Source organism: Rhinolophus hipposideros (genome assembly GCF_964194185.1).
Source record: "Rhinolophus hipposideros genome assembly, chromosome: X".
In the NCBI taxonomy this organism is placed as follows: domain Eukaryota; kingdom Metazoa; phylum Chordata; class Mammalia; order Chiroptera; family Rhinolophidae; genus Rhinolophus; species Rhinolophus hipposideros.
In genome coordinates, this window is record NC_138046.1 from 69258446 (window position 1) to 69266028 (window position 7583).

At 41.3% G+C, this 7583-nt stretch overlaps 1 pseudogene across 1 annotated transcript; it reads right to left on the reverse strand.

The window, feature by feature from the left end:
* Positions 1–270: 270 nt before the first annotated feature.
* On the reverse strand, positions 271–3296 carry LOC308494601 (elongation factor 2-like; annotated as a pseudogene). Its single transcript has 3 exons — positions 3133–3296; positions 791–2670; positions 271–424 (listed from the first exon to the last, which is right to left on the reverse strand). The product of its transcript is annotated as an elongation factor 2-like (transcript).
* Between the last annotated feature and the right edge of the window lie 4287 nt (positions 3297–7583).

The following is a 7583-nucleotide window of genomic DNA, read 5'->3' on the forward strand; positions in this document are numbered from 1 at the left end:
GAAATGTTTTAGTAATTTAAATCACTTAAATATGAGCACTCTAAAAGTGATACAAAGTAAAATCCAACTGTGTGCTATTTACAAAAAACATATTTAAATATAGGATGAATAAAAGTAGAACATAAAATAATAGAAAAAAGTTATACCAGGGTGATACTAGCCACAGAAAGCTGGGTTAGAGCTTAATAGCATACCAACATACACACACCCACACACACTTAAGCGAAAGTATATAACAATTACACATTTGTAAAGGGGGTATATTAGGGGCTAGGCGGTCAGCAAGCTGGCATAGAGGCAGCGCCGGGCGGTGGCGATCATCTGGCCGCCCCCGCGGTGGATGGTGTCAGGATGCAGTGTTACATGGTGGACATCAAAGTGCACACCCTGCATGTTCTCTCCTCACAGTGCCCCTTCTTGGTGGCTGTCGTGCGGGGCGGCAGGCGGGGTCTCTGCTCCCACTCCCCACATAAGAACGCAAGACATGGTGAGGCCAAAAAGGAACACCCACGGAGCCATAAGTAGGGGAGTCATATCACTATATTCTCACTGGCGGCATCCGCCTCTCTGTAATCCGCTCTTGCTATCCCCCAATTCTTTCTGCTACCGTAGCCTCGGCAGTTATATTAGTGGCCAATGGCTTACGGGTTACAGCTGATGGCCAACTAGCCACAGCTGATGGCCATCTGATCACAGTCAATGGCCATTTACTACCCGAGCCAGCACCTTTCTATGTGAGGCCGAGAGCCTGGAAACTGCTTTTTGGGACTTTGTCCCCACAGTGGCCTACTGCAAGCTGTCCACCACACTGTACTTGCTCCCATTGGGGTACTGCACACCCTTGGCGAGGTTAGTGAGGATGTAGGATCCAGTGCCTTTGGGCTCCAAGCACCAGGTCTTGCGAGCCTTGGCCACATCCCACTCGTACTTCTCAGCCAGGGAGCGGGCCCGCTGCTTGAGTTCCTGGCAAGCTGACAACTGCCCTTGTTGATGTCCTCTGCCAGGCTGCCGGGGAAGGGCCACACCTTCATGTATGGCAGGCTGTGCTTGTTGGGTACTTGGGCAAGCATAGCATGTTTGACTTCCTGCTAACCGTCTCTTAGTAGGAGACAACCAGGTCGGATTTCTTGATGCAAATGCAGGTGTGATCCCCTCCAGGTCCGTCACGCAGATCTCTAGGTGCAGCTCACCAGCCCTGGTAATGATGTGCTCCTGCGACTCCTCAATGATGCACTGCACCATGGGGTGGGACTTGGCCAGCTGCTTCAGGCCCTACACCAGCTTGGGCAGGATGGCTGGGTTCTTAGCCTCCACAGCGACCCTGAGGATGGGTCTCAAACTGAACTTCATCGCCTGGCGTGGAGTGGGTGTGCTCTAAGGTGATGAGGGTGCCAGTCTTCACCAGGAACTCGTCCGTGCCCAGCAAGCCCTCAAGGCATGTCCTCAATGGGTTCCTCATAATGCTCCCTCATCAGGATTGTGCTCTGCAGGGGCTTTAGGTATAGGTCCTTCTTCTTTGCTGGTGTGTAGTTGGGCCCCATGATCCTGACCTTCAGGACAGTGGCCACCAGCCCTGAGCAGACCTGGCAAAGGTGTAGAACCAGCCTCTATTGGAGATGGGCACCATTTTGAAAATGTACATCATAAAGGGCCCTTTGCAGTCACAGCTTTTAATACCTATGGATGCCTCATCATGGCGGGGAGGAAGAACTCATATAGGAGCTTCCAGCGCTACTTCTGGGCCATAACAGGGGAGAACAGGTGGATGGTGGTCATCTGCAGTGGGGCATGGGGAGGGGGCAGCCAACGGAGCATCACAGCCTTCAGAAGCAGGTTGCCTTCTTTGTCCTTATCTAAACTGTCCAACTTGATGTCCGGTTTTTCAATCAGTTTTGCTGTCTCCCCTTTCTTGAAATTAATGATCCTGTCAAACACCTTGAAAATGGGGTCCAGAATAAGCTGGCAGAATATTTGCGGCAGCTTCTGGCTATCAGGACTGGTGGCGGACTTGCTGAATTTGCCTTTGGCTGGATCAAAACACCGGTCGCAATACAACTTCTTCATCATGTCCTCTACTTTCTTGGCCCACTCAGCAGGCCCCAGCTGGCCTTTGCCCTTGGCAGCACACTTGGCTACATGCATTTCTGCAAACTGCTTTGGAGTGAAGGCCCAACCGTGGAGACTAGACATGGAGCCCACAGTTCTGAGGACAGGGTCAATCATGATGTTGCCCTTGGGGCCATTCTCGCCCTCCCTGTAGGTGGAGATGATAATGTTGACATTCTCCATTATGTGCTGGAACATCTGGTAGAGCTCCTTGGGCTCCAGCTGCAGTTCGAGCAAATCCCAGTCCATCTTGTTCATCATCAGCACAGGCTTGATGGGCTCGGCAATAGCCTGCCTCAGCAATGTCTCTGCATGCACATGTCAGCTACACAGTCCACTACCATTAAGGCACCGTCAGTGACATGGAAGGGAGGCTGTCACCTCCGAGTAAAGTCCACATGCCCAGGGGAGTCAAGGTTGACAAGGAAATTGGAGCCACCCTTGCTCCGCTTGATGAAGTTCAAGTCATTCCCCGAGAGCTCGGAGAAGAATGAGATGGCCGTTGACTTGATGGTGATGGAACGCTCGTGCTCGTTTATTCCAGTGTCAGTGAAGCGGCTCTCCCTGGCCAGAGGGGAGGTGATAATACCTTATATACCAGGTGTCACGCAGGGAGTCATGCGGGGGTCTCTGGTCCCGCTCCCCACATAGGAATGCAGGATATGGTGAGGCCAAAAAGGAACACCCACGGAGCCATAGGTAGGGGAGTCATACCACTATGGTCTCGCTGGTGGCTGGGTTGGAGACACAGGAAGCAGGAGCCACACTATCCGCAACCTGCCGTCCACTTCTCTGCCTACCAACCAACCTCACTTGCTAGCTGAAATCCGCCATGCTATCTGCAATCTACTCTTGCAGGCTCAGCCATCATCTTCTTGCTAGCCCCCATTTACTGCTAGCGTAGCCATGGCAGTTATATTAGTGGCCAATGGCTAACTGGTTACAGCTGACGGCCAACCCATCACAGCTGATGGCCATCCAATCACAGTAGATGGCCATTTACTACCTGGGCCAATATCTTTCCACGTGAGGCAGGGAGCCTGGAAACTGCACTCCTGGCTCTGTCCCCACACCAGGGAGTCTGTCACCGTGGACTTGCCATGGTCCATGTGGACGATAACAGAGATGTTCCAGATGTTTACCTTCTTGTCCATGATGGTCTGGATCTGGTCTACTGTGAAGTTCACCATGGTGGCAGATGGTAGTGGATTCTCCCAGGCAGATCCGAGTGATGCGAGTCACGCCGAGGATGGCGGCAATAAGGGCGGAAGAGAAATACATGATATTTTAAGGCAAACACTGCACACTTATGAAAAACAGTCACATAGCAAATCACTGACTGAGTTCCAATAAATATCAAAGGCTAGTGTAATAAAACCCATATTTACTGATCACAGTGCAATTATAATAGAAATCCAAAAAATAAAGATAACTTTAAATTTCCCCATGAATATGCAACTAAGAAAGACATGTAATGTATTGGGGAAGAATAATTTACACTATAAATCACAAAATATTTACAGCTGAAAAAATACTAAATACTACCTATAAAAATATGTCTGATGTAATTCCAATGGTACTTAAAACTATTTAAGTGTTTGTATTAGAAGGGAAGCTGAAATCAATGAGCTCAAAAACAAAATAAATAAAAAACATTTAGAAAGAAGTAAAAAATTGTGAGCAGAAATTAATGAAATGGGATACAAATATAAAATAAAGAGCTCACTAAATCCAAATATCTGCCTAGTCAAGATAACTGACAAATTTCTGGCAAGATGGATAAAGATTAAAAAGAGAAAAGAAACTAATAAGTATTATTACTAATGAGATATAAGAAATAAAACAGATTCTGCAGAAATGTGGAAGAAATAAAGATACAATGAACCTTATGCCAATAAATCAATAAATCTATATTGGATAAGTTACTGGAAGAGTACTTCAACAAAACTCACTTAAAAATAAACATGTGAAAGAATAAAAACATCAAAAATGTTGAATCAGTAAGTTAATATTTTCAAATAAAATAACAACCGTAGACCATTTAACCACAAATTATAAACAGTGAAGGGAAATATTGTTGACAATGGAATACAGCATTTAAAAATTGCAAGCCTTAAAAATTTCACAATGTAGAAAAGAAGAAAAACTTAAATCATGCAAAGACACCAGCATATCCTTGATATGGAAACCTGATACATTAAAAAAATAATTTTTGAATGTGGAACAAAAATAAACCATTACCAAAATTTAATCAGGTATCACACATGAGAGGAGTATAAGACTAAATATTTCAAGAATAATAAGAACTGACTGAAAAGGAGCAAAAACTGTTAAGTAGGATTACAGTTACTTTAGATTTGTTTATTTCATTACAGAAAATCTAGAACTTCACTAAAAATTTTATTGAATTCTGAATTAATTTATATTATTTTCTGATGTATACATGGTGCTTTATGATCTACAATTCCAAATTCCATAACTGCTGTACTACATTCCTAGCAATCCAGTTCAAAAATTATATTTTATTAAAATCAATAAGGAACTGCCAATTTGGATTATTTCACTTTCATAAATTTACGTCAGTTGATCCAGGGCATAAAACATTGTCACTGATGATTAGTGATGTTGCACATTTTTTCATGTGTCTATTCAACATGTGTATGTCTTCTACTGCAAATGAAAACCACAATGAGACATCACCTCACCCCAGTCAGAATGACTTTCATCAACAAGACAAATAGTAACAAGTGTTGGAGAGGCTGTGGAGAAAAAGGAACCCTCATACACTGTTGGTGGGAATGCAGACTGGTGCAGCCGCTATGGAAGGCAGTGTGGGGGTTCCTCAAAAAATTAAGGATAGAAGCACCATATGACCCAGCAATCCTTCTCCTCATTATCTATCCAAAAAAATCTGAAACCATTTATCCGTAAAGACACGTGTGCTCCGATGTTCATTGCAGCTTTATTTACAGTGGCCAGGACATGGAAACAACCACAGTGTCCTTCGATAGATGAATGGATAAAGAAGTTGTGGTATATATACACAATGGAATTCTACTCTGCCATAAGAAAAGATAGGACAGTACCATTTGGGATGACATGTATGAATCCTGAGATTATAATGCTAAGCGAAATAAATCAGATGGAAAAAGTCAAGAACCATATGATTTCACTGATACGTGGTATATAAAACTGAAATAAACTAAAGAACAAGACAGACAAATGAAGAACCAAAAACTCAGACAACAGACAATAGCTTAGTGGTTACCAGAGGATAAGCAGGGAGGCAGATGGAAGATGAGGGTAAGGGGGATCATGTATATGGTGATGGAAGGGGAACTGACTCTGGGTGGTGAACACACAATATGATATATAGATCATGTATTACAGAATTGTACACCTAAAATCTATGTAACACTACTAACAATTGTCACGCCAATAAACTTAAATTAAAAAAAAAAACATTGTCACTGGAATCTGTAACTACATTTTTCATTAGAAAATATCACATACCGTATTTATAAGACATGTATTTAGTTTGGAAAACTAATAAATGTAAAATGATTCTAGTGTACAAAATTGTATCTGGTTTACTTCATTAAGACTTTTTTTTAGTGAACAAAAGTTTTAAACACTTTTAGGTAATCAAATGACTGTAATTGTGTATATTATGATATGAGCAAGTGGATTTTTTTAGTTTTTTTTTAAGTGTTTTTTTTAATTAAAGTTTATTGGGGTGACAATTGTTAGTAAAGTTAATTAGATTTCAGGTGTACAATTCTGTAATATATCATCTGTATATCACATTGTGTGTTCACCACCCAGAGTCAGTTTTCCTTCCATCACCATGTATTGGATCCCCTTTACCCTCATCTATCACCCGCCTCTCTCCTTCCCCTCTGGTAACCACTAAACTATTGTCTGTATCTTTGAGTTTTTGTTTCTTCATTTGTTTGTCTTGTTCTTTTGTTTATTTCAGTTTTATATACCACATATCAGTGAAATCATATGGTTCTCAACTTTTTTACATCTGACTTGTTTCGCTTAGCATTATAATCTCAAGATCCACCCATATTGTCACAAATGTTCCTCTATCATCTTTTCTTACCGCCCAATAGTATTGCATTGTGTATATATACCACAACTTCTTTATCCATTTATCTCTCGAAGGACATTTTAGTTGTTCCCAATTCTTGGCCACTGTAAACAAAGCTGCAATGAACATTGGAGCACATGTGTCTTTATGGATAAATGTTTTCAGATTTTTTGGGTAGATACCCAGGAGAGGGATTGCTGGGTCATATGGTAAATCTATTCGTAATTTTTTGAGGAACCTCCACACTGCCTTCCATAGTGGCTGCACCAATCTGCATTCCCACCAACAGTGTATGAGGGTTCCTTTTTCTCCATAGTCTCTCCAACACTTGTTACTATTTGTCTTGTTGATGATAGCCATTCTGACTGGGGTGAGGTGATATCTCCTTGTGGTTTTTGTTTGCATTTCTCTGATGATTAGTGATGTTGAGCATTTTTTCATATTTCTATTTGCCGTTTGTATGTCCTCTTAGGAGAAATGTTACTTCAGATCCTCTGACCGTTTTTTAATTAGATCGTTTGTTTTTTTTGTTGTTGAGATATATGAGTTCCTTATATATTTTGGGTATTAGCCTCTTATCGGAGGCACTGTTTGCAAAAATCTTCTCCCATTTCGTTGGTTGCCTCTTTATTTTGTCGATGATTTCTTTTGCTGTGTATAAGTTTTTAGTTTGATATAGTCCCATTATTTATTTTAATTTTTACTTCCCTTGCCTTTGGAGTCAAATTCATAAACTGCTCTTTGAACCGAAGATCCATAAATTTAGTACCTATGTTTTCTTCTATGCAGTTTATTGTTTCAGGTCTTATACTTAGGTCTTTGATCCAATTTGAGTTAATTTTGGTACACGGTGATAGATAGCTGTCTAGTTTCATTCTTTTGCATGTGGCTTTCCAATTCTCCCAGCACCATTTATTGAAGAGGCTGTCTTTTCTCCATTGTATGTTTTTGGTTCCTTTGTCAAAAATTATCTATCAATATATATGTGGATTTATTTCTGGGTTTTCAATTCTTTTCCATTGGTTTGTGTGTCTGGTTTTCTGCCAGTACCATACTGTTTTATTATTATTATTATTATTATTATTATTATTATTATTATTGTTGCCCTGTAGTACAAGCAGAAGACAGAGAGTGTGAGACCTCTAAATTGTTCATTTTTCTTAGGATTGATTTGGCTATTCAGGGTCTTTTGTGGTTCCATACAGAACCGATAATTTTTTGTTCAATTTCTCTAAAAAATGCCATTGGGATTTTGATGGGGATTGCATTAAATTTGTATATTGCTTTGGGTAATATGGCCATTTTAACTGTGTTGATTCTTCCAATCCATGAGCATGGAATATCTTTCCATTTCTTTGTGTCTTCTTCAATTTCCTTCAAA